The following is a 25,786-nucleotide window of genomic DNA, read 5'->3' as shown; positions in this document are numbered from 1 at the left end:
CATTTAAACACCATGCAAATCTTCCCTACTGCAGGGCAGACAACTGAGAGACTATAATGTGTGGTATAGCAGGCATCCACCATGAATTTGATACTCATACTCATGAGTCCTTCATATGTCATACAAAGAATCAGGGAGAATAAAAAACAGAAGAGAACCAGCACTGAATGGAGTTATGAAATATCCACGGGTAAAAGAAATAAGGAAAGATTACCTTGGTCTCCTGTACTTGCCTGTGCTCGGACTGTGATGCCAAATGCTGATCAGATGCTGTGGGTTATAGTGGAATGTGGGGATATTATAAAATCAGGATTCCTTTCAGATGTACTCCATTATTTTTGAAGTCCTATTAATTCCCCATGTGTTCTGGCTAACAAAATAAGGAAAGGACCCTTTTAATGGGGGCAAGATGAGACTTTACTGCTCAGCTTGTACATGTTATGCAACTGGACTGATGGGCCACTGTTCAGAGAAACATGGGTGGGAGGCTATTGTAAAAGAAAATGAAAAAACATTTGTTTAACTGCATGGCAACACAAATATTTTACCAAGTGAAGGCTGACTGTGTATTTCATTAGGACAAAAGGTGCAGGCTTGAAGGGAAAAAAGTAAAGCAAAATGCCATCTTTCTAGGATTTAAGATATTCACTCGAAATGGGAATATCTTTAACCTTGCTATACATTTATGCATTTAACTCTTTAAATTCTCACATCCCTTTTCTCACTTGAAGAAGTCTGTTGGAAGGAACTGCTTGCCAACATTTCCCATCAAATACAGATGCTAGGCAGAAGTTCCTGCAGTTTTGTAGGGAGTTCCTGGGCTCACCCAAGCTGTTGCCATTCTCATTCTCCTCTCCTTATTTCTGCTCCCTCCTCCTTTGCTGAGGCATCTGTTCCCTGAGGCTGTTCACATGCAGCCCTTGCTCTCTTCTGCACCTCGTGGTCCTCTTTTAGGTAGCAGAGCAGAGAAATGCCTTTGTATTCCATCTGCTCTAAGTGGTGAGCTTTGAAAAAAAGGCTGAAAACACAACCTAATGATTTTTGCTTAAATATAACTATACCTGTGGGTATATATACCTGCATATATATAAATGCACACACATGCATACGTGTCCACATATGTATATATATGTATAAAATTACAGAAACACATTTGGGATAATAATTTCAAAACCCATTTGGGATAATCATATTTGTCACAAGTGTTGAAGAAACCAGGTAGTTGTACAGTTCATTCTCTGTGGTTACCAGCAAAACTTTTATAGATGTGTTAAGTTAGCTTGGTGGAATGTGAATTTGATTACAGTAATTAGAAAATGTAGGTGATTTTACTTCTTTGCATCACTTTGCTTACTGAACTGCTTTAGTTTCCATGAGTATGATAGTTTCCAGCTGCCTTGCAAGAGACATTTTGTAAAGATTTAGATATACCAAAACGGACACTTTTTCAAAATCTATTACCCCAAGCTCTTTGACAGTAAGCTATAAATGAGTCTCTGTGCTGTGGTTGACAGTATTCCCTTTATATATATATATGTATATATAGGTTATGTTTTAATTTCCACTCTTTAGAAAGGAAATATTTAAACCACTGATAATTATATGGGCAGAAAAAAAGAGTTCTCAAAACTGGATTAAACTGTGACAGGTGTACCTTTTGAGAGGTGTTTAATGTGTGAAACTTTGATATTTGGGACTTTGAGAGGTGCAGTGAAAATGCCTGTTTGCAGCACCTTCAGGGCCTGAAATACTGTGTGGCACAGCTTTAGAAGGATTTGTCAGCCTGAAAGCTGATGCAGCTGGAGCAGGATTTCAGTCTGAACCCGAGACAGATATGGAGAGGATATGTCATGTAAACACAGTGCACTCGCTGTCCTGGCTTGATTAATTTGTCTGTTCTGATTCACTTTGTAATAAAACAATGTAGAGGTATGACTGGCTGATTAGGTATTGAAAGCTCCAATGTTAGAGAAAGAAAATTACACACAGAATCACAGACAGAATCCCTAGGTTGGAAGAGACCTTTAAGATCATAGAGTCCAACCCATGCAATTATAGCCAAGCAAATTTTATGTTGATTTATTTGGTTTCATAGAGATTCAGATTCTCTCATTCCTCCTTTTTCACAGGAGATCTCAAAGCAGTAGAGAAAGGTGATTTATAAAAATGTTCTTTTGCCTGTTTTACACCAAGGTAACCACAGGCACAAAGAGATAAATAGCAGGCCAGATACTGAATCAAAACTAGGCCTGGCACTTTTGTGTGCTTCCTTCACTAGACAGTACTGATTGGGATAATTTGACTAGTGGGAAAATTGTAGGCCAAATGTAAAAGTTGCCTAGTGAATCATTTTGTGAGGAGATATGGAAGTTCACCACATGGTTATCTTGTGGGTGTAAGTCTGACACTGTAATTGTGTATGCATGGTGGTTTCTGTCTCTAAGCTGTGCTGGCTTCAACAACAAACTGAAATCCCTTAACAGATTATTTTTATATATAGATACAGATACACACATACAGTATGAAATAATTTATCAAATTAATTTCTGACCTTCTTTATAAAATCACTGATGAATTGCATTCTTTTGCAGAAGACAGTTTGGATTGTAATAGCCTCATTTATTGAAATCAAGTGAAAAAAAATCAGAAGAAGAGAGCTGACTGTGTGATTTTTATTTTTTTTTTCTTCCATAATTTACCTAGTTTATCCTCAGGACTTAAAAAATTATCAGATATAAAAATATGAAGGCTCCAATTGTGATGTGTTTAACACACTGGGTGAGAAGTTCAATGGTAATTCAGGGGTAAAAACCCTCAATTCATAGGGTACCAAACCAAATAACAAATTTGTAAAGGCTTTAAGTGCAGTTTTGTGCATTGTATCTCAACTTAGATGGGAATGGAGTTCTGGAGTGAGGTGTGATATCTAGGACTGCAAAAGAGTTAAATAGTAAAAAGAAGTTCTGGTGGTGAATGTGGCAATCTGATTTGAATTCTGATATGTGAATTGCTCGGTCCTGTAGTTAGGGCTGGAAGAAAGCTGGTTTGTATGGCCCAGATGAAGTGTTTTGGAAACCCAAGGAGCAGACAGTTCTGCTTTCTCTCAGCTGACAGACACAAAAAGCTGTGCATACAGTGATGCCAGTAGAGACTGAGCAGGATGCAGGGAACCTGTAGAGAAGGACACATGGAAAAGCCTGAGAGAGGTTTTGCATAATGGGGCAAACCTAGAGAGCAGCTGCTGGTGCCCAGAGATAAGAGCCATTCTTCTTTCATGGTATGTGAAGATAGAGAAAATTGCTGTTCTGTGCAAGCTGCTAATTTGGACAAGAGAATTTGGTTCCATTGTATGACTGTTCCATGATGTATATGTGTTTCCATACTGTACAGGTTAAATTCTATAGATACACATACATATATGTAACCACACACTAATCTAGGGGGCTACTTGAGTAAAGAAACATGACAGGAACTCACTTCCTTTTTCTTCCTCTCTTTGGGTCAAATCTGCTTATGTATTATGCATGAAATTTCAATGTCTTGATGATGATTTTTCCTGAGGTACATTCTATTCTGCTGTCCATCAGTGCAGAGCATATTGTGACTCTTGCTTGGCTCTGTGAAAGTGATGCTGGAAAATTGAGGAAGCAGATTGTCAGTGTGTTAGCCAGCAGAGTTCCCAGGGTCAATGTGACAGAGCATTATAGTTATGGGTACAGTTTAATGGACCCAGTTGAACTTGTGATGTGTCCAAGGTTAATCAGAGCCTTGTTTTGCACCAAAGCAGCAGAGCTGTGTAGTAATGACTGCTTTACCAGTGATGCCTTGAGAAGGCTGACCTAGAACAGAGACTAAATGGAGTTAAAGAATAAAATAGGGATTTATTAGGAGGCCTCAAATGGATGCACCTTGGGCAGCACAAGAGCCCAGCCAGGGCTGCACCCAAGATGAACCAAAATGGTCACAAAATGGACAACTGGTCACGGGCTCTCACATTTTATAAGTTGTCATCCATTAGTATATTGGAATTAATTGTCCTATTACAGCTTTAGCCCATGAAGTCCCATCTTTCTTGTTTTTCTCTTTTCAGTCCACATTGTTTATGTTTTTGGGCCTGAAATTTGGATCATTTGTCCTTAGTCCCCAGATAGAGAAGAAATTGTTTTGTCTAGCTGTCCCTTAATATGAAGCTCAGAACTACACACTAAAGCAGTACAGAATCTGACAAATAGAAAAGCTAAACCCTGAGGCATTATTTCTACTGTGCTATGCCTCTAGCTACTGCTGTGACAACCTGACTCTTGTCAGGCTCCTGCACTGGATTCTTAGATTACTGCTGTTCTTTTACGTGTTTTTCTACATAACACATGGATATTCAGCAAAAGCCACAGGACACCAAGTACCATATTCATGGAGGCACAGACTGTACCTGGACAGCTCTCTAGCTGCTAAATGGGAAATGATGCAGATAATTTGCTATCTAAGCAGCTCTGATCTTAAAGCATGAATTCGTATTCTGTGTAGGGTACTAATGCAGATTTTATTACTTACTCACTAAAAGAGTGTTGGCATACTTAATATATTTTAAGGAACAAATGGAACTTTTGGTAAACAGTGTACTTGCATTGTGCATATCAATGCAGTAGCCACACCAAGATGCCTCTAAAACACAGTAGTAGGTTGAATTCTACAAAGGAAAATAATGAGAATTTCCTGACTGTGAGTCGTAAAGGATAGAGCCACCTATCACTATGCACAAAGTCTGTTTTTCATTACATGTTAGCTCTTTTTTTTCTCTTTATAAATAAACTTAGCAGTGTGTTTTCTGTCTCACAGAGGTGGTTTTATTCAGGAAAAAATAACAGCTAAGAGGCAGCCAAAGAACACTAGTGGATGATACATGTGTCTGTAAAAACAGGTTCATGTATCTTAAGATGTGATTATCTTGGCTGAACAGAAGTTTAAACAAATAAATAAATGGTAGTACTGGCTGATGACAGTGATATCTCAAAGTTGTAGAAGACTACTGTGGAGTTCAGACTGTTTCTAAGAAGATTGAATGTAGCTATGTAGATAATTTTATTAACATTTTGTTTGCCGCTTTCTAAGCAGCTCATGTATTTGAGTGTTAAGTAAATTGGATTTTCTATCTTTGCAAATAAGTGTAGTTTCCTTTTTTATGTAGGCCTTTTTATCTAGGCTTTCATGTAATCATGTTAATATTTTTCAAGGCAAGTTGTTTTTGTTTTTCAGGATTGGGACTACATAGTAAAGGGAGAATAGTGGCAAAATCTGTGTAAAAAGAAGACAAGCAATAAAGAGTGTTGACATATGGGTTTCAGATGATAATACATAAAGGACCACAGATATGGTTTAATTTACTTAACCTAGTCACCTGGTAATTTGTCTGGAGAGGAATTGCATTGTGTTTTTCATTGAGTAGCAGTTTTGGGGACACTGGGATTCAAATTCACACAGTAACTTCCCTCCAGGCTGATGAAATTGTAAGTAAAATATAACACAACAAAGGATTAAAAATTACCAAAAAGACACTTTGCAGTCAATTTTTGTCCCCTAACAGTCACTTAGGGATCACTTGAGGAAGGCAGGAGATTTCTGGGAATGAGCAGACATCAAGGCCAGCATAGCTGTTCAACATCTTATCCAACTTCCTACTAGAGTGACCCCTGAGGAACGCTGTCAACGCCGTGCTGGTATGTCTGGAAGGGCTTGGGCCGCGATCTTTGTGGCGAAGATGTCAAGTTACAGACAAAGTAGTTTTTCCCCCAACTGTTGGTAAAAAGCAGGTCAAGTGGGGTTAATCTCGACTGCTAATGATTCTGGCCTTTTCAGGATGGTATTATTCGTGGTGCTGAGCAGCTGCCTCTGCTGCTGCTGTTTGGACCCAGTGCTGGCACTGGAGGCGAAGCTTTGCTTCTTTGTTGGTGTCAGGTTGTGTTCCTCTGGGTGCTGGGTGACATTTCGGCTTGCCAGGGATGTGGACTGCATGGCAGGAGGAGGATTGGGTCTGTGTACAGTTTTGGTGGCACAGAAGACTGATTAATATTTCTGCAGTTTAGAAAAAAGGAAGCTACTTAAAGCTTCGTTTTGTCGCTGTAATGGGAGGGCTCTTTTCTTTTGAAATTTTGTGTGAATTAAGTTTGCTAAAAATCCAATATTCAAAAACCTAGAGCCTTAAGTACCATGAGGTTTAAGGAAATGTTTTCTATTTGGTTTGAGTCTTTGAAGACATATTACCAGAATTCCTCCTGTAGCATACTTTAAGAAAATATCATCATCTAACCTAATTTTGTGTGTTCAATGAACTTGTTACAATGAACGGTAAACTGGGAAAGGGCCAAAGTTTACCTGTATTTGGGGTGGTTTTGTGCATTGCTGCCCTTTTGTGAACAAAGAACAAAAGCAGAATTTATCACAGCGAGTTGGGGCTGTCTGCTTTGAGGTACACAGTATCTATCTGTAGCTTCTGCCCAAAAGGGGAAGAATATTCCATTCTGTGCCTTTCTCTGTGCCCGGCCCAGCTATCACCTGGCCCGTGGCGATTTCAAATGTTTTTCTCCTGCCTCTCAGTGTCTGAACGGGCACAGACTTCTTCCCAGTTAACATACAACAATCCCTTGTGCTGACTGCTGAACTCTGATCTTTGGCTGGATGCACTCTTGTTTCTTTAAGCACGTGTGGTGCAGAGCAGACCTGGAGCTGGGTAATTCATAAGAGCTGGGTGTTATTGGTATTACTACTACTTGAATGAGCCTGTGTTATTTTGCACAGCAGCGTGGTCACCTGGCAGCAGGTCATTAGCATTTTAGGTTTCTTTCCCTCACAACAATGCACAACATGCTAATTAGGGGGTTTTGAAAGCTAAGCAACCTGGTTTAAAATCAGACATTTTAATTTGCAGCTTTAATGGTTGTATTATAATAACTGGCTTGGCTTGGGGGTGAAGGGGAGAGAAGCACTTCTCATGTTCCAGTAGAAAGGTCCAATATAACAGAGGCTGACAAAATTAAAAACCTCATAATTTGACCTTTGCCTGGGATAAAAGGCTGTTTCATAACAATTTCCTTTTGTTCTTTGTTTAAGCCATTACTCCAAAAGGAGCCTCCGATTAATCTAAGTAAATGCATCATTACAGTCCTAATCCATGTCCTTCTGTCAGTGTCTGTTTTAATTAAATAAGAAACACTAGCAGAAAGATATCACGCACAAAGCTGTGATTGGAGAAAGAGGCTTGTTTGATCAGGGTGAGATTAAAAAAGGCTTTACTGTTTTGTCCTTTTGCTCTAGATGCCATAATGTAGGTTAAAGGAAGAAAACTTGCCTAATAGTTTAGCACATTGCTCCCCATTACAATATCTAAATAACCAGATTTACCCATGAAACTGTCTCAGACACTCAATTAATTATATACAGAGCACTCACAAACAGATGATATGGCAACTTGGTTTGAGTAATTCGACACATTAATGTGTTTGGGACTGTATACACGGTTGGCCAGAAATTGTATTCAAGTTGCAGGTTTTTTATAATTAAATAACACATTGATTAAAGCTATTTAGCTCTTTTCTTTCTTTTTAGTACTTGTGGCTCACAAATAGTAAACATGCAAGCCACTGATTTTTTTTAAAAAACATTTTTGTTTCTCACAAAATCAGAACAATTATTTTGCAGCAGTGAAGGACTGAAGGATCTATTTAATAAATGTCATAACATCCAACTAGTTAATATTGCTAAAGCAATGCATATGTAAGAGACTCTTCCTCAAGGTAGTGTTTCAAGATCCCTGTGGTGAGGGTTTTCTCCCATATCCAGGCCATTATTTGATGTAATGAAAAGAGAAAGTGTGCAACACAGAGATTGTTAATTAATTTAGCCTAACAAGATGAAGATAAATGAAGCAAAGCATGGATTGAATGAAGCAAGAGGTCTTATTTACAATTTAATTCTACTTTATATTAGGCATTTTTCAATTTACAAAAAAAAAAGAACTTTAAAGAAAATGTGTTCTGCAAATGCTTGTATGAATTTTTTTATTTTATGAACAGTTCCTAGAACTGCTGTAAATTCCTTTTGGGTTAGCCTTTAAGTTTTCCTCTCCTATTTTATTTTTTCCCTTTTCACAATTATTTTTCTCAATTTGATTTTAAAATATGTTGATAGGAATGAGAAAAATTAAGCCCTAAACTTTTTCCCATTGAAATCTAGCAAATTACCAATGGAAATTCTTGCAAGCCCAAATGTTACAGTTTTTCATTGTTTATTCAATCTAGAGTCATAGCTTATTTTTGAGCAATCTGTGTGTAGAAAGGTACATTAAGAGGCATAACTATAAAAGTACAATAAAATGTGATTTTAGTTTGCATTCCAAAGTGTAAATCTATTGTTGCTTATGTTTTCAACTGTCCTATTGCCCTATTCATTCCTATTAGTGAAAGTTAAGAGAGGAATCCAGGATAGTATTAATTAACAATGCTTTTATGTAATAAAACTAGGATATTTTTGATTTGGGAGAGTATTTTTTCTCAAGACCATGTTTGTTTGAAACACTTGTGAAAAGCTGTAGTTTCTAGTTTCTAAAAAATTTAAAAATCCCCCAAGATTTAAATGCGTATCAGAGATTTCTCTTCTTCCCAGTCCCAGATTTAAATAAAGACTATCCAAAGCTAACAGTAAGCTACAATTTGCATCAGTTCAGTCCCTGCATCTCAAGGTGTATATTATTCAGTTTCCCAAGGACAACATTTAGGGTATAATTCTATTGAGGTGAAGGAAAAAAATAAGGTCTGTCATTTTTAATATCTAAAAACTAATTAGCAAAAACAAAGTCCCTGTGTTGTGACTGATCAGCGATACCTTTATCAGTTCGTCCTAAACCCTGAATTGTAAATGTCCAAACTTATTAGGCTTTTTTTTTTTTTTTTTTTAAATAAAACATCCTCATTTTTACAGATGAATTGGGTCTGTCCACTATTTGACCTTCTGCCATGATTTCTGTCTGCAAAGGAAATGCCTTCCTTCCTTTTTCAGGAGCCAGACAGGACAGCGTTATCTACAAGCAGTGTCACTACAGGCAGTGGTGGCCACAAATAGCATTATTATGGTCCCTATGTTTTTATCTTGGGGGTCATGAACAAATCCATGCAACTGCTTCTAAAGATTTCAATAAATAGGACTTTTTATCCAGACAATTGGCTTTTATATTACTTTTAAACAAAACTACTAGTCCATCAAGAGTTTCAAAAGGAAAACAATTCTACAGAGTGCTGGTATGGCAGCACAGACCAATCATTATGGCACCCATTCTCCAGTCCTTTATTTTTCAAGTCCACAACAATAGGTTGTTGATTCAATGGACAAGACCAGAACAATTAAGTTCTCTGTTTAGCAGCAGTGCAGCATTTTAATGCCCTCCTCTAATAATGGTCTCATTATTGTTATTCTAAGACTGGGCCTCAGGAGGAGGAATATTTGCTGGAGGTACGTCATTATTTTGCAAATTTCGATTAGCTCATCATGTTGTCTGTACTGTGAAAATCGTAGCTAATTAGGGCAGTCAGTTAGACTACCAGCTTTTGAGCTTATGAGTTAAAAGGTAGCACACTTGATAGGCCAGTGATGTGAAAAAGGTGGTAAAAAGAGGGATTAGAGCTGTTGCCTTAGTAACTCTAACTTCCATCTGTGCGGGAACAATGGACCTGTGTTTCTCCACCACCTTGGTGTAAAAATTGGTTTTGTTTCGAAAGGAAGGGGCTTTTTATGACAATCTGGAATTCAGCCTAACAGGGTGCAGTTTTAGTTGTTAGAGGAGACCATTGGAGGATAGGAAAGATGAAAGGTCATGGCAAGCTCCAAGGACATGAAAGGTCATTGTCTCTTGTAACAATAGTGGATTGTTTGGTCCCATTATTTCCAGCCAACTACTCAGTCAGGTGATAGAAAAGATACTACCAGTTTAGTCAGGTGGAACAGGAGAGAAAGATAATGCACCTAGTACAGAACAAAAGATAACTATAATTCGCCTTTATTAAACAAAGTTGCACTTATTTGTGGCCATCCTCTGAAGAGGGTTGTTTACTGACTTACTATTTCAGCCTGCTTTGTTCAGCACTGCCTCTGTAGGCCATCACATCTCTGGGAAGCAATCCAATGTGTTAGAAAATGTTGTTTAAGCTTTCTTCCCATGAAGAGGAGTCCCCAGGAGTACCGCTGATGTGATACTTAACAATAAATTTAGTTGTTGTAGCTTTCTCACATTATTGGCGTTCCTAAAAGGTTTTCCTTCAAGCACAGAATAAAATTAGCTATAAATGTGAAATAAATTTGCTTCAAAACTTTATAGCATTTTATCATAAATTCTACAGCACATATTGCTGAAAGTTTACAGCAAACTGTATTAGGCACTGCTGAACGGAGTGCAGAGACCTGTAGTTGTGTAAAAATAGATTAGCTATAGGACTACTCTTATGCAAAAGGAAATAGATAAAGTCTCATCTTTAAAGTCTCTATGCAGAAGCTTTAGGAGACTCTGTGTCTATGTTTTAAGGGAAAAACAGACCTATTATTTAATAAAACAGCTATAGCAGAGTTCATGAGGAAAGCATTTCTGTTAGTGAATAGAGCTGTCACCTCTTATATTTTTCCAAGAGCATCCAAACCTCCAGTTGACTGTTTGTCAGAGGCCTTTTCCCCCTTTCTTATTATTTTCCTATTTTTGCTGCGGTATGCCTTAGTCATCCCTGCAACAAGTTTATTTTTCTTTTGCTCTTACCTCTGTCCACAATTAAAGCATGTCCCAAGGTCCATCACATATCTCCTAAAGGCTAATTTCCTTAGGTGAGCATTTCCAGAATGCTCCACATTCTTATATGGGATGTCTGAACTCTTTAACCAGGTTTGTTTTATAATATTTTTCCTCATTTCACAGCAGAGCTGCCAGAGCTGTATTGAATTTTTATGAAATGGATAACATATATGTAATTTACTACTATTACACTTGAAAATAAAAATTATATATAATTTTTAGGTATCCCATCTTAAACTGTTCTGACCTCATTTGAACTCCCCTTTTTGGCTATTCTGGGCCTCTCTTATCTCATTTTTACTCCTGGCCACTCTTGCTCTTGCTTTCTGACAACACAGATGGGTGGCCTTGCACAAACTGATAACTGTGGCAATTTCTCAGCACACTATTCACTAATAAAAGATGTTATTTTCAGAATTAGGCAGGCATGTGTCATACTTGCTGGCTGGCTGAAGATGAGAGGTCGAGCTGTGGCTTCCTGGGAGCCTGCAGTCGTATGAGCCATTGGACTTTACAGCTCCCAGGTTGTTGATGCATTGTTTTACCAGCAACTAGCTTAAGTAATTAGAGTCTTTCAGAGAAAGGAAGTCTTGTTTTAAGTGTTTGTAAGCCTTTAGTTCTTAAGAGAATCTATTCTTAATTTTTCTCTTTAGCTTGCTCTTTAGTTCTCATTTATTTGCTAGCCTATGTTTTGTTATTTTTGTATTACAATGAGCCAGGGAGTGTAGGCTGCTTCATTCAGAATGGGAGCCCTGCAAAGGGTTAACCAGCAGAGAATTACAAATGAACTATCAGGAAAGTTGATTATTAATCCAGCAAGAGAGAAAATATCCTTCCAGTTAGCAAGAATTAGTACCTGAAGAGCTGATAATATTGTTCGGGCTGTCGGTGTGGAATGGCAAAACCAGGTAAGCTAATCATCTTCTCAAAGGAACAAAATCTTTTCTTTCTGCTTTTCATTATGAGAGAGTTTAGTTTTTAAAAGAATCTTTGTTATTTTACTTAAAGTATCAGCATGTGAAACAGCATATGTTGATCCTCAGTTTCCTCAAATGAATGAAAGAAATTAAACTTGTGTTTAACTTTGGTAAGAAGATACATTTCTAAGCCATATTTCTGAGCAACGCCGTAGCTGTGAAATATCATTACAATTCTTTCCTGGTTTGCGGTTAACGGTGAGAACTGATTACAAAACCTGAGGAGTCCTTTGCAATTGCAAGCTAATATATTATGTAAGTCTGTCTTTAGTCATGCTTGGACGTATTGTGGGGGTTCACAGGAACTTTTATATTGCAGAGCTCTTTCATTCAGAGTTATTAGATTTCAGTTTTCGCACCGTAGGAATTATTTATTTAAGTTTGTTTTGATGTTGTGAACACGTTTCTGTTTGTTGAAAGTTTTTTTTGTTTTTTTGTTTTTTTTTTTTTTGGTGGGGTTTCAAAAATCTATGATCTGGTGTTGGAAGAAAATGGATGTTTGGTAAACATACCACTGTGTTTATACAGGGAAATGCAAATGAAGCCATTAGGTTAGTTGAATGCAATATTATAATTTTGGTAATTTTTTTAAAAAGCTCAAAGCCCTATCTTGGGAAAACTTTCAAATTTGTGCCCCTGATACTAATAAATAGGTATGATAAACATTTATGTTTTTCAATGTAGTCTTTACTATTTAGCTTATTAGAGGAGTCATGTAAAAGTGTTTAGATGATAGTCTTGTACTGTGGAAAGTAGAAAGTCTGTGTTCAGCATTTGATAACTTTTCCTAGTTGTGTGCTCTTACTTCAATTAGTAGCGCTTTAAAAAGTCCTGATTTGCTTGTAGAATGAAATTCAGTACAGACACAATGTGACTGCAGTGTCTGTCTTGGTGAAAGAGAGTCCAGATTTTAGCCTGTTGTATGAAAGGGATTGTGGTGGTACAAGAAGGAAAACACGGAAAAAACCTGAAGTATTCCAAATGTGAAGGCTGAGTCCCTGTAGCAGTTTAGTTCTACGGGGTAACTTTTCACGAGCCATAGAGAAAGGAAGAAGAGACCTTTTGATTTTGGGAATGGGAATAAGATATGGCCTCGGGCAAAGGAGAAAGAGAAAGGAAGAAGAGGCAGTGGGGAAAGTGAAAGGGAGAAGTGGCGTCTGTCTGACAGCGTCATTGTACCGCGTGTGACTTTGGCCTCCTCGAGCACAGGGACAGCTGGTGGCCAAGTCCTCTGAAGGGCGTCTCACCACGTTAGAGTAAACTAAACTCCTAGAGTTTGCTGATGATGGAGCTGTCAGGGCAACAAATGGTGGCATTTTGGGAGCCATGCTAAATATTCAGATATACATAGAGGCAAATAACTTCCGGAGGCACATTTTAGTGGAGTATTTTAAGGAAGAACGGGGACAACGTAAATAAGCTGCATTTTCTGAGTTTGATCACCGGCATCTAGGAAATATATAAAGAGCAAGAAACCCAATGATGAAAAAATTATCACACAGGAAATGATATACGTAGAAAAAACAAGATTGTAATTAGTGGAGGAAAGTAAGAAACTGATTAGAGAAATGAAATTTCCCAGATGTTTAAGGAAAAAATGAAAGTTGAATTAGATAAGCTCTTTTTAACTAGTATTGGAGAGGAGTGCTTCCTTCAGAATGGGAGAGCTAAACTTAAAATTAGAAAAGAGCTGGCAACTTGAGTTTAGCTCAACTGTTTTCCTGCACGAGTGACTCTTAGGAATGCTCTGCTTGGAACATCATCAGGAACAACTAGTATAGAGCTGTTGGGGAAAAAGTAAAACACCAAATGAAACTCTCTGTATGCTTATTTGGAATGATTTAGGTGATTGTATTACTTATGTGTGTACCAACCCACAAATTAGACAAATTGGCTGGATTTTGAAGTAGTACTTCAGGATTTATTGTATTTCATGTATATATGTAGTTGACACTTGAGCTCTAGCACTGTACTGGTTCAACTGGTTCATTTTAAAATTAATTGTAAGCATTAGCTTATTGACAGAATCCTGAATCATCAAACACTACCTGGAAATGAACAGAAACAGTCTTGATGGCCTTCAGCTATAAACCAGTGTAAATTGGCTGTTGTTTTAATTATTATTATTTATATCAACTGGGATAAAAGTAATGTTCTTAAGCAAAAGATAGAAACAAAAGATATCAAGCAGAAACTCTGGGGGTTTTGTGTCCATTCCAGTGACTTGTTTCAACAACACAATAGTGTAACCTGGGAAAAATGTCCCCCTACAAGGCAGTTTAGCTGGCACCACTGCTTTTGTGCCAGTTCCTGTTCTCAGTTGTGTATTACAGGAAAAAAAGAGGAGAAAAAAAACCCTACCAAAAAAGTTAGACGTGTCTGGAATAGGTTGATAAGAACATCATCTGATTTACTGGAACTAGTTTGACTGAGCAGGGTGTTCATGTTAAGTAAAATTGTATTTTCTTCAACGCAGACTGTGTAGATCCCAACCTGTTTAAAGGCTTAATGTCAAGGAGAGATGAAGCTCCAGAGGTCTCTGACTAACCAGGCATACATCTGGAAACACAGCTGCACTCAGGGAAGGCTGCAGAAGCAGCTAGCCTGCAGCAAGCAAGCCATTCTTGCCACTACATGGTTGGTGCTGTAAGCTGAGATGGTGCAGAGGGTGGAGCATAAATATCTATATGTTGCTTGATTCTCTACTTTATAAAAACCTGATAGTAGCCAGGAGGAAGCTTGTCTACACAAACAGATGGCCAAAGCAAAGTTTGGGCCAGGTTATTTTTGTGTCTTGGACCACACCTTGTCTGTGGTGACAGTACTGGAGAGAGAATGTTTCAGGTCATTAGGAGCTCAGTGAAGCTATATGGATAACACTGAGGTGTTTTATAAGATTCAGTGTAAAGCTGCATAGTTCAAGGAAGCTCATGTCTTATTTGCTATGGTTAAGGTCAGTTCACACCATGAGGGGGAAAGTCTTTCATAAAACAAGTAGATAAATATGGGGCAGGTAGTGCTTAGCCTTGCTTCAGGCTGTAATGTTACCAAAAGAGCTCAAGAACAACTCCAGCTTTTACAGAGTCCTTATGGAGCATCAGCAGCATAGAGTGGTCAGATATAAAATTATGGAGAAGCTGTGTCATGGAAAAAGGACAAATTCAGGGCATTTTTGTGGCTTTGCATACAGGTGTCTATCTCTACAAGATACTAAAGAGGGAATGCAGAATCACTTCTCCTAGAAGAAAATAAATTGTAAAATGCTAGGGCTGAAAAAAAAAAAAGTGAACTAACCTAATCTAAATATCAGAATAAAACAGGCTGAGTGTCTTGTGGGTTTGCTTTCTGCAAACTCTGTAGTGTTCCATGTGTTTCAAAAGAGCTGTTTAGATATATAGCTGTTTATTAGCACTTGACCCACGTCTGATAACAGAGAAAAATCATATAAAACTTCGTTTTGTCTTTGGGGCTATCATTTTTTGCTGTCTTTTGGAAAATAATTATATTTTAAACAGCTGCAAAAAAAGAAGAGCTTAAAGAGTTAATTGAATCACATGCTGCTAAAGGAAAACATTTTCTTTCCTTTTTTTTTTTTCTCATCTGAAGTAGGAGTTACATGTGTTCCTTATTACACCCAGCATAGTCCAGTAGTTTTTTAAAAAGACATGCTCATGAAGCAGTGTATTCTCAAAGACACATTATTTTCAGCTACTAAATCCTGGAGCAATCCAACACGTGTCATTTTTCACCTTCTGACTAGAGTTCTGTGGCTGTAGTGGGTGATAGCACATAACATCCCTAAAACTGTAAAATGTAATCCCCTGTCTTTACTGCACAGGTTTTGGGTGCATTTTTATAGATGCCAGAGGAAAATCTGCTGGCATTTCTTTCCAAGTCCAAATCAATGTTGGTGGAGTTATTAATTATTCTGTGGTCCTTAGGCCAAATGTTTTAATGGTAGTAAAAAAACACACAAAAACAAGCAACCAAGACAAAACCCACAGCAAATTTACTTTAACTGTAATCACCCAGGTTTGTGAGAGCCAAAGGACAGCAGACTGAGTGTTTTCCCACAAATGGGTCTCTTTACAGACCTCACTGATGAGGCTGTGATGTGCAGGTGTTCAGTGTTGGAGGCAAACAGGGGTGTTCAGAACAAAGTGGAGATTTTTCAGGGCACTTTCTGCTTCAGTAAGTCAAGCAAGCAAACTCTGTGGTGCTGGGAGAAGGCCAAAGCTGGGTGCTTCAGCTGCACATCCTTTTGGCCTTTCTACCTCTGAACAGGAATGGATAAAATAAAAAATATCTAACAGTTTGTCTGCTGCCTAATACTTTATGCTCATGTGCAAGTTTCCTGGCATTTTACATGTGTTTAAACCTCAGGGAGCATTGCAGTAGCCAGATCCTAATTATTTATGCTCTTTTTTTTTTTTCAAAGCTAAATTTTCATCAGGACTGTGCTTGTCTAGTTTCAACTTAAAGAATTGTTCTACCTCCATATAAACTTGGATTTTAAAAAGCCACATGTACAAGCATACACCCCACTTTTTGCATGAAAAACGTGAGCTAAATATCAAATGTCCTTGCTCTTGCCTTACCAGAGTAGGCTTTTAGCATTTATTGAGGTAATGCATATGGTTTACTGGTGTTTATACTGAATCTCCCTTGCCTGTGATTTTTCAATAGACTGCTTTTCCTTTGGAAAAATAATTTTTAGGACACTGTTGGCTCATCCTTTTACTTTTCCCATCAGCTGTAATCTGTTTAACACTATCACCACCTTAGAGGGCACAGTGCTGAGGGCAAACAAAGTAGCTGCTGGTGACCCCGTGACAACTGTCTGGTAAACCTGATTACTAACCTAGAGGGTTGTTTAATCTAAAGGCCAAATAAAACCCTGCAGGAGAGAAACATTGTTTTGTTCTAAATGCCTATTAGGAAGGGAGCTGCTGTGTTATAAGCAGCAGAATAATAAGCCTCCCTGGCTTGTCAGGGTTCAGATCTAGGCATTCAGTGCATACTTGCCTGGACTTCCTATTGCAAAGAAAGAGCTGAGTTTTGGAATTGATGTCGAAGTCAACTAAAACAATAATCAGTAATAGCAGCTTTGTGTTTCAGGGAGGATCAGAGTCTGCTTTGAGCTGTACTGATATAGTTCTAAAGATAGTATATGGACTTCATTAGGGTTATTCTCTTCTGCACCCTACAGCTGTGACATGAAATCCAGAGTTACTGGGTCCTCTGTCTCCTGCTATCTGCTATTGGCTGTTTTCTTTTCTTTTTCTTTTGTTTTCTTTCAAAGAATGTAATGAATAAAAGTGACTACTTCATCTACTAGTATCACTAATAATTTCTGCATTGTATGAGAAACGTCACTTTCCCATTTTCCTAAAACTGAAGTTTTCAGGGAATAAATTAGAAAGAAAGCTGGATGCCAGCAAATAAATGATTGAGCCTTTTTATAAATGTTTCTTTTTTTTTTTTCCCTGTCATACCATTCGTTATCCTTTAAGGGTATAATCAACATGCTCTAGGTCACAGATGATCATGTAAGTTGCAGAAATTTTAATTTATCAAGGGTGATCTGATTTTACTTCCTTAGCTCCAGCAGTGAAGCAACCATTTTAGTATAAAAAATTTGCTAGTATGGAAAAATACCTCCTCAAAAATTATTAGAACTACATAAAAGGGGTTGACTGATACCAACCAAATCTAGAGAGACTGAATCACACATTGGCAATTGAAAGAAATAACTCTTTATTGTTAAAAAACTTATTGCTTTGTGGATCTGCAGTATTGGTTTTGGAACCAGAGTGGGAAGAGAGCCCTGCTTTAGAAAATTTGTGAGCAAGCACTCTATCAATTACTGTAGTTCTCACTACTAACAATTAGCATAGTGAATTCCATCCATATTATGTATAGGTGTGTCAGTCTAAACAACATATAATTATATGCAGGGTAGAGAACTTTTACCTCCATATTTATGTATCTGTGTACATAAGCATGCACACAAACACATACACACATGGGTACAAGTCCATTTCATCCATTATTTATATGCATTCCACATATGCAAATACATAGGTGAACATATATGTGCATCTAATGGTCATAAATGTACATGTGCACAGTAATACCCTATGTGATTTTCATACTAATATTTTGCACAAAGCTTCATAATTCCTTAAAAATATTGCCTGTCTTCCATATAATTCTACTTTCAGAGATGACAATCTATAATTTAGAGAACTAATATGCTATCAGCAAAAATTATTGAGAATTACTTGATAATATCAGGAGTACTTGAGAGTGCTGATGATTCTTCCAGGCCATTTGTAGCAGTTTATTTGTGTTGTGCATGGGTCAGTTTTAGCATGGCAATGAGCCTGTGGCCATCTCTGTGTTCTACCTTGCACTTGCAGGATTTCTATTATTAAACAAATAGAGAATTGGACATTGTACATGTTTAATTATTAGCTAAGATGTTATTAAAGTTGTGTTTAGGGATTATAGAGATACTATTGATATTTTTTGCCAATTAAAAAAAAATAATTTTTTTGGTTTTTTTAAGAAAGATTTCAGGAGAAAAATCTTTAAAAAGTACCTTTCTGGCAATATCTGTAGTAGTCTATGAAGGGCTTGTGTCTCCTAATTGATGTAGTTGTCTGGAACATAATTCCTTTTCTCATTGTTTCTGTTACCATCTTCTGTAGAATACCATCTTCTTCTAATATGATATTATATTGTGAAAACTGAAAATTAACCTAATCAAAATAGTTTTCAGATGCTTAATTAGATTTTTTGTGTTTGCTGGAAAATAGGGTTTTTTAATAACTTTGTTTCTTACAAGATTAAGCAAGTATTAATTCTGTTTTCTAGTATGCATCCTGCTTTGCTGATCAGACTTCTTTAATTATAAGAAGTGTTTATCACTTTTCTGTCCCATGAAAGATAATAAGGTACATGTACTTTACAGCTTGAACCCATATGAAATGTTTTCTTTCATCCCTGAAGTCAATGGACAAGTGATTAACCCCAAAAGCTGCACCAATAGTTTTTAATAACATTACCACTGATGGCTTTATTTTAATGATAAGATAATTTAGGGATTTTTTTACATACAATTTAAGAAAGCACTGATTCTCATTATATGATACAGAGAGTTTTTGTGGAATTGCTGGGATTTGTGTGTGATTGGTAGAGATTTGCTGTTGGCCTGAGAGTATCAATATTGAACTACTGTACATTTGTGTTCCGTGGTGACCTGAGAATTGTGGACTAGAAATAAGGTGCCAGAAAAAAGTGGGCTTTGTTCCATTTTGATTTCAACAGATTTATACCCACCTAAAAACTTTTTTTTTGAAAACTGTCAGTCATTTACTCTTCCTGCCAGGTGATTGTGGACTCACTGGTAATGTTTTGCTGGCTCTACCATTTTAGTTTGCAGATAATCTTTCCTTTTTTCTCTTCAGTTCTATTTAATACCATTGTCATGGCTGAAGACACAAGTCTCTCTCTAAAGTCCATGGAGTGGTATTAATTTAATTTCATGAAACCTCATAAAGGCCATTAAGCTTCATACAGGCACCTGCACTTTGCTTATAACTTAGACATCAGATTGCAAGGTCAGGCATGTAATTTTCATAATTTAGGAATAATACTGGATCAAGACTTTTAATACATTGGTTTTTTGCCTTATGACTTTGGATAGTGCCAATTTTTCTCTCTATTACAAACGTGGCATAGCTACCCAACCTTTGTTATCCTATTATTCTGGTTTATAGGTTGATAACCATTCTGTGAGCTATGAGGTGTGGACCTGCCCCTGCTGCATTCCCTGAACTAAAGAGAAAAGCAAAAACAAGAAAGAAAGGAGAAAAGAACCCCCCCCTCCACTAACCATTAAATTGTAGGGTGATCTGGAGATAAAAGCAGAATCTCTTTTTTGCTTTTCAAATATTTGCTTGGCCTTCAAAAGGTATTTGCCTTTTGTGTTTACATTGGATTTATTTTTTTGGCCTACATGCAGAAAGAGAATGATACATTAAAGAATAATGGACAATAGTGAGGAAAATGCTCTCAGTTTTCACATCTAGCCTGTATTTTCTACTCTAGGTTTATTTTTTTAAATCTTGTCTACTTCTATTTAAATAGAAACTGCTGAGTATTGTAAAGGGCTGTAAATGTGAAAGTATCAGATGAAGTACAGTACAAGAAGATTATCTACAGGTTGGCAGGCAGTAATGAAAGTTGGCAAAATGCCATTTTCTTCTATGAACCTTTGGGACCTCAAGTTATTCCTGTGTGTGGCAGAACAATGTAAGGCTTCAAAAGCCAGTGATCTGTCACTTGCAGGAGTGCTTTCTGCGGTTCCTGAGAGACACAGGTGAGGTTTGTCTCTGTAAAGTTGTATAAATCTTCACCAAGGCAAAAGGAAAGATGCTTTCTTTGGCTGAGAGTTGATGTCTGTGTCATATCAACTTCAATTCTTTCCCTCTGGATGGCATTAGAGCTTCCTCGGAACCTGCATTGTCCCTTGTGGATTTACTTTCATTGAAAGAGCAGAGTTTAAGCAAGTTTGTATAAAAATATAGTGTAGTTTAAAACCCCACACTCAAGGGAAGCACCACTTTGGGACAATTGCCTGGTCCAAGTTTATCTTTTTTGTCGTTCGAGTCAGTCCCTTTGTTGTTTTACACATAACTACTACATCATCAAAAGCTTGTGATTTTGCTAGAGTCAAGTCATGAGATGGAGATATTTCCCCTACCTTCTTCCTGTAATATTTAGTATTTTTGATGCTACTAAGTTAAAAACAAACGTGACCCAATGATTTATTCGATGCATCTTGATTAATGCGCTTTGAAAACAGGGGCATTTATAATAGATAAAAATATATTTCACCACATGTATGTCATAAAGCTCTTAGTATGTTACAGTCTGTGAAAATTACAGTCAGTTAATAATATGTCAGCTCCCCACTGTGTGCTTCGTGGGATACTGAATGGGTGTTACAAGATTTATTTGCTGGATTTTGCAGGTTTTCTGTAGCGTGTCAGATGCCTTGCTGATTGCTTGGTGAAGCCTAGAGCATGAGCTCCCTCCTGCAATGTTTACTTTAAGTCAATCTACATTTGCTTAAAAGTATGACAGGACTGAAATCAGATCACCTCCTTGGAACTTTCCTCAAAGCCTGGATACTCTTTTGTGAGACTGTTGTGTGTAACTTAGATGCACACTTATGTGGGAATCACAATTTACTTCATAGCTCTTAGAATTACAGGGAATGGATTGGTAATAAAATGTGTGTTGTAGTGTTGCTAAAGTGATAATAATATTGCAAATAATTCCTATACTACTGTGGGATTTTGAAGGGGGGATATTATTTCTTGACTTTGTTCATGATGTAATTACAAGAATTCTCTCTCCTTTAAAGCTTTCATTCTTGTGTATTTCCTTCATCTGTTCATGTCTTGTAATTCTTTCATTCATAAAAACAATTTCTTGGCCTTATTGATACAGTGTTATTTTACACCTAAAATCTTAGAAAGTGGGAATGCTCAGTTCTGACAATTTTTTTTTTTTTTCCTTGCTGGGAATACATTGGAACATTTCTGTTTAAATGTTTCCATTCGTGTCCTGCAGAGCAGGCAATCTTCTAGTTTAGTTAGAAGGTGCAGAAATACCTGTTTTCAAAAAATATAAAATCCTGAGGATGATTAATGACTGGGATTAAAATCATAGGATGTAGGGAATTTGGGCAATGCATAGGTGGTGTCTGTGGTGCTCCATTGAACTGCCATATAGAATGTTATATCAGGATAACATGATGGGTAAATTTCTGTGTGACTTCAAGAGCATCAAGCACCAACTTGTATAGCAATTGGCTTTAATAGGCAAAAAAAATCAAAGGGAGTTTAGGAAAAGAGAAATTGTGTGAGCTGATTTAGGATTTGAGGCTCTTGTCTGATGCTAATAAAGTTTTCTGATGTCATTCTTTTTGTAGCTATAATGTACACTACAGAAATAATTTGTATAATGTGTGCTTGCGTGTTCTATCTTGAATGAGGTATATGTTTATAATTTCTGGCTTTCAGATTTAAATCTGTGAACACAGCAAGAGCTCAATGAGTTCTGATAATAATAGTCCTATAATGCAGAGAGCCTGAGAACTTCCTTGCAAATCGAAGGAGTCATTCATTTCACAAAAGTGGTAGAGAAAGAAACTTGCCAGAGTTGCAAAGAATCATTTCTGCAAGGGTCACACAGAATAGATTAGACCATAATCAAAATATTTTTGGGACATCTTACCATTCTGAGAGAGGTAGTTGAAAAGGAGCTTTGAGAATGGGTGTTTTGAGAAGTATATTTCCGCTCTACCACTTTGACCATGTGCCCTAAACCCACGCAGATTAAGAAATATAGGCTTTAATTCCACGTCTGCTTTCTACTGAGACCATATATCAGGAGAGTAAGGCTCTTTTCCAGGTAATTACTGGGGGGCTTATGACCCTTTTCTTTCTGTTTCTCTTTCCCATTTTGTATGTAAACATGTATGCAAAGTAGCAGTGGTAGAAGTTTCTAGAATTAATATGGAACAAAAATTTATGTTTTAAACTTTATCTTTTTATTTTCAACTTCTCCAAACTTTCTTCTTCTTTTAAAATTTACCTTTCTTCCCTGCCTTGTAAAAACATATTTATTTTGTGTTGTTTTGTTTGGAAATATCAGAGCACTGTGGGCAGAATTTATGGAGATATCATATAAGAGTGTTTCTTGCATGCAGGATAAAATCGTAATTTTCCTTCTGTTTTGTACTTTCCCATTTTTAATATATTTAGTTGTAATTGCATTTCATTGTGGAAGGTGTTTTCCACAAACAGGCTGGACTGGTACACTGCTGGGGCACCTTCAGGGGGCCCTGTGGTTCTGCAGAGAGTGTTATGAGCTGATAGCATATTTCTATCTTTCTAGCTCAAAACTTGGGATGTTTGAAATACTAACTTTGCATCTCGCTGTTTTCATAAAGTTTCTGGCAAATCTAGAGGAGGCATTCCCAAAATCTTCTAATATTATATTACCATGCTGGAATAATTCCTGTTCAACCTTGTGACAACTTTCTGGTAGGTGCTGGGCAGACATTTGGTCCATCAGGCACCTTAATCTGTCTTTCACTGGTTTAAGCTTAACCTGGTCTCTGGGCTTGTTTTAAAGTGCCTCCATCCCTCCTTTCTTCCCCATGCCCCAAAACTCAGTGCCTAGCAAAGGCACCTGGGAGAGCCACAGGCATCTCTTGACCCTGTTATTACCCATGCAGAAGGAGGATGAGTGGGAAGCCCTCCACAGCCTCTGGGCCCCTTTAGGAAGGTCTGGTGCCAAGGCTGTTGGAGCTGGTGGTGACTGCAATAGGAACCAGGGGGAAGTGTGCACCCATTCCCACTGGTGATCCACGAGGTCTGCCTAGCAAAGCTGCACCTTAAAATATCTTGAGTGAAATCCTGATTCTGCTGAAGTTGCTGGGTACTTAGGCATTAATTTTATATCAGCAAGGATTTCACCAGTATTTTTATTTTGCAGCTGTAGAGGGGGGGAAGCCTGAACCAAGATGAATGTGACTTCACGTTGTGAAATAGATTCTCTGCTAGTTTCATCCTTGCCTTCCTCCCATCTGAATAACTGTAAATGATGTTCTCTGTTAATAAGTGTGTACTTTGTCTAAATTGCATTTATTTTTCTTTTGACATATATACCATTTTACTATTAATCATCCCCTTCTGCTCTTTACTGTACAAAGACACTGTTGTGCTGATGGAACATATTTAATCTTTGGTATGTTGTATTTTATTTCTATTGTTGCTTTCCCATTTCTTTATGGAAAATCTTTCTTTATTGACTCTTAAATCATGGGTTAAGCCCTTATTGAAAACACGTTCTGTATGTACTTCTTGTGAGTGAAAGAAGTTCTTTTGAGGTTATAGGCTAGGCTTGTACAAATACTTCACTATACAGTAAAAATTCAGAGGTCTCCTATATGTTATCTAAAGCTAGAAATATACCCATTTACTCAGCAGCACATCATAAAAGAGATGCATACTATGTTCATGTCTGTCAGCGCCTTAAGTCATCACTCTACAGCCTTCTTTAAATTCTCTTTTTATTGAAACCAAGAAACAAAGCAAAGACCAAAAAAAAGCAAAACCAACATCAATTACATGTCAACATGACATCAAACAGCATAATATATCAGAAAAATAAATGTATGATCTGGTGACTCAATGATTTCTGTCCATGTGGCATTTACAGAGAAGTAAAGAAAAGGCAAATAGCTGCACATCTGTATTGGGAAAAATGTCCAGTATAAAACTGGCCATCGTGACAGCATCAGAAAGCTCTCAGCTGAGATTACTTGGAAATTACACACAGAAGAGGAAGAGAGGTTCCGACAGTCTTGCTCTTATATACATTTAGAGTTTTGTGCAATGAGTGCTGTGCAGGTATAAATCTTTGTATAAAAACATTAAGGATGGAGATTCTCTGCTTGCTGATGCTAGATCCAGGTTTGTAGTTGGATGTGTAGTACAGCTGCATGCAGAGTGATGCAGAAATGCAATGAGGAAAAAAAAATCTCTGAAAATAAATGTGACTATCTGGTGAAACTATTAAAATGGATACTGACTCCAAGCCTATTTGTATATTTGCTGAAAGAGATATGAAAAAGCCTCTTTGTATAAGTGCTAAACACATGAAAACCGCTGAGAATCGGTTAAGCCCCTAAAATAATAATCTGGGAATTCCATTCATTATTATTGCAAAGGGCATCATAACTTTATGGTAAGTAGGGAAGGGTAGGAGAGAGGTGAGACTGTGGGGGTGGGAACTAGAGAAAGAAAACCCAGAAAGATCCAGAATCAAACACAGCCTCTGTTATTTGAATTTGTTTTTCGTTTTCAATGGAGTGATAACTGGAACAGCTCAGCCTGAACTGCCTGGCTCGACACTCTCTGTTCTAAGGAACTTGGATGTGTTTCACAGCTTACATCTGGACAACAGGGCACAGGGAAAAAAATCCTCAAGGATGGATCACATTCTCTTTGCACAGTTAGGGCTTGAATACAATATATAATAAATGTATGGATGAAGAAAGATATAGACACATACATTTATGTATCTACACACACGTGTTCATGTGTGTATAAATCCAGATTCACAAGGGACTTCTCATTTTGTTCTTAGGCTCAGTTCACAGACCTATGTTCTGTCTCTTCAGAGTAAAAAGAAGTCACATTCTGGAATTTATTTATCTTTCTTTTGTTTTACCCAAGCTGACTATTTATTCAGTGCTATCTGAGATCTCTTTTTGTTAATCTTATTACAAGTACAGCTATAGGCCTCAAAGGTGGTGATAAGTGACCCATTGGACCTGGAAATGGTGCTTTCTATGAGAGCAGGGAATACATAATGAACTCCTTATCTTATCTTTTAGATCAGCGATAACTTCAGTGAGACCACTTGGTCAATATTGTACATCTCACTCTACGGTCTTCCCAAAGCAGTGACAAAATTGTGCCCAGTGCATGCAACTTGGCCTCTATGGGTAGCAGAGCACAGTGCAGCACAGAGCCTGTGGGGAGAAGCAGCTCCTGTGGGGAAAATAGCAGTTCATGGAAACCTCAAGGGAAATTTAAGAAGGGATGGTGTGAGTGTGTGCGTGTGTGTGTTGAAGTCTGAAGGCAGAGAACTATGAGGGCTATGTGGAACATTTCCTGGAGCTTACAGCTCATAAACATGGCAGGATTGTCAGCCCTGCAGTGTCCATCCCTTCCCTCTGGGCCCCTGCCAGTGCCCCTGTGCCCTGTGTCAGGTGCTGCATCCCAGCCCCAGGGTGGGAACTCCTCACGCATCCTCCTGCTGCTGCTGCTCTAGCACTCTCCCACCATGTGTTCTGCTCAGCTGAGGAAGGTCCTTTCAGTCTCCCAGATGCTTGGAT

The 25,786-nt window shown here is 37.7% G+C and overlaps 1 protein-coding gene across 5 annotated transcripts in view; it reads left to right on the top strand.

Moving 5' to 3' along the window:
• The window catches only part of SOX6 (SRY-box transcription factor 6), a 371,999-nt gene that overhangs the window by 98,926 nt on the left and 247,287 nt on the right, over positions 1–25,786 (top strand). Inside the window, exon 1 of one of the 5 annotated variants that reach the window (XM_059848938.1) lies at positions 11,252–11,730. The exons of the other annotated variants lie outside the window; for them this stretch is intronic. The gene's annotated coding sequence lies outside the window, so the exon portion shown is untranslated. Of the gene's footprint in view, positions 1–11,251; positions 11,731–25,786 lie in introns of those variants that run through there. 5 annotated transcript variants of the gene reach the window in all.

The sequence above is a fragment of the Haemorhous mexicanus genome, chromosome 6 (genome assembly GCF_027477595.1).
Source record: "Haemorhous mexicanus isolate bHaeMex1 chromosome 6, bHaeMex1.pri, whole genome shotgun sequence".
NCBI lineage: Eukaryota > Metazoa > Chordata > Aves > Passeriformes > Fringillidae > Haemorhous > Haemorhous mexicanus.
The sequence above is the reverse complement of the archived record's forward strand: the minus strand, read 5'-3'. Positions and strand labels throughout refer to the sequence as shown.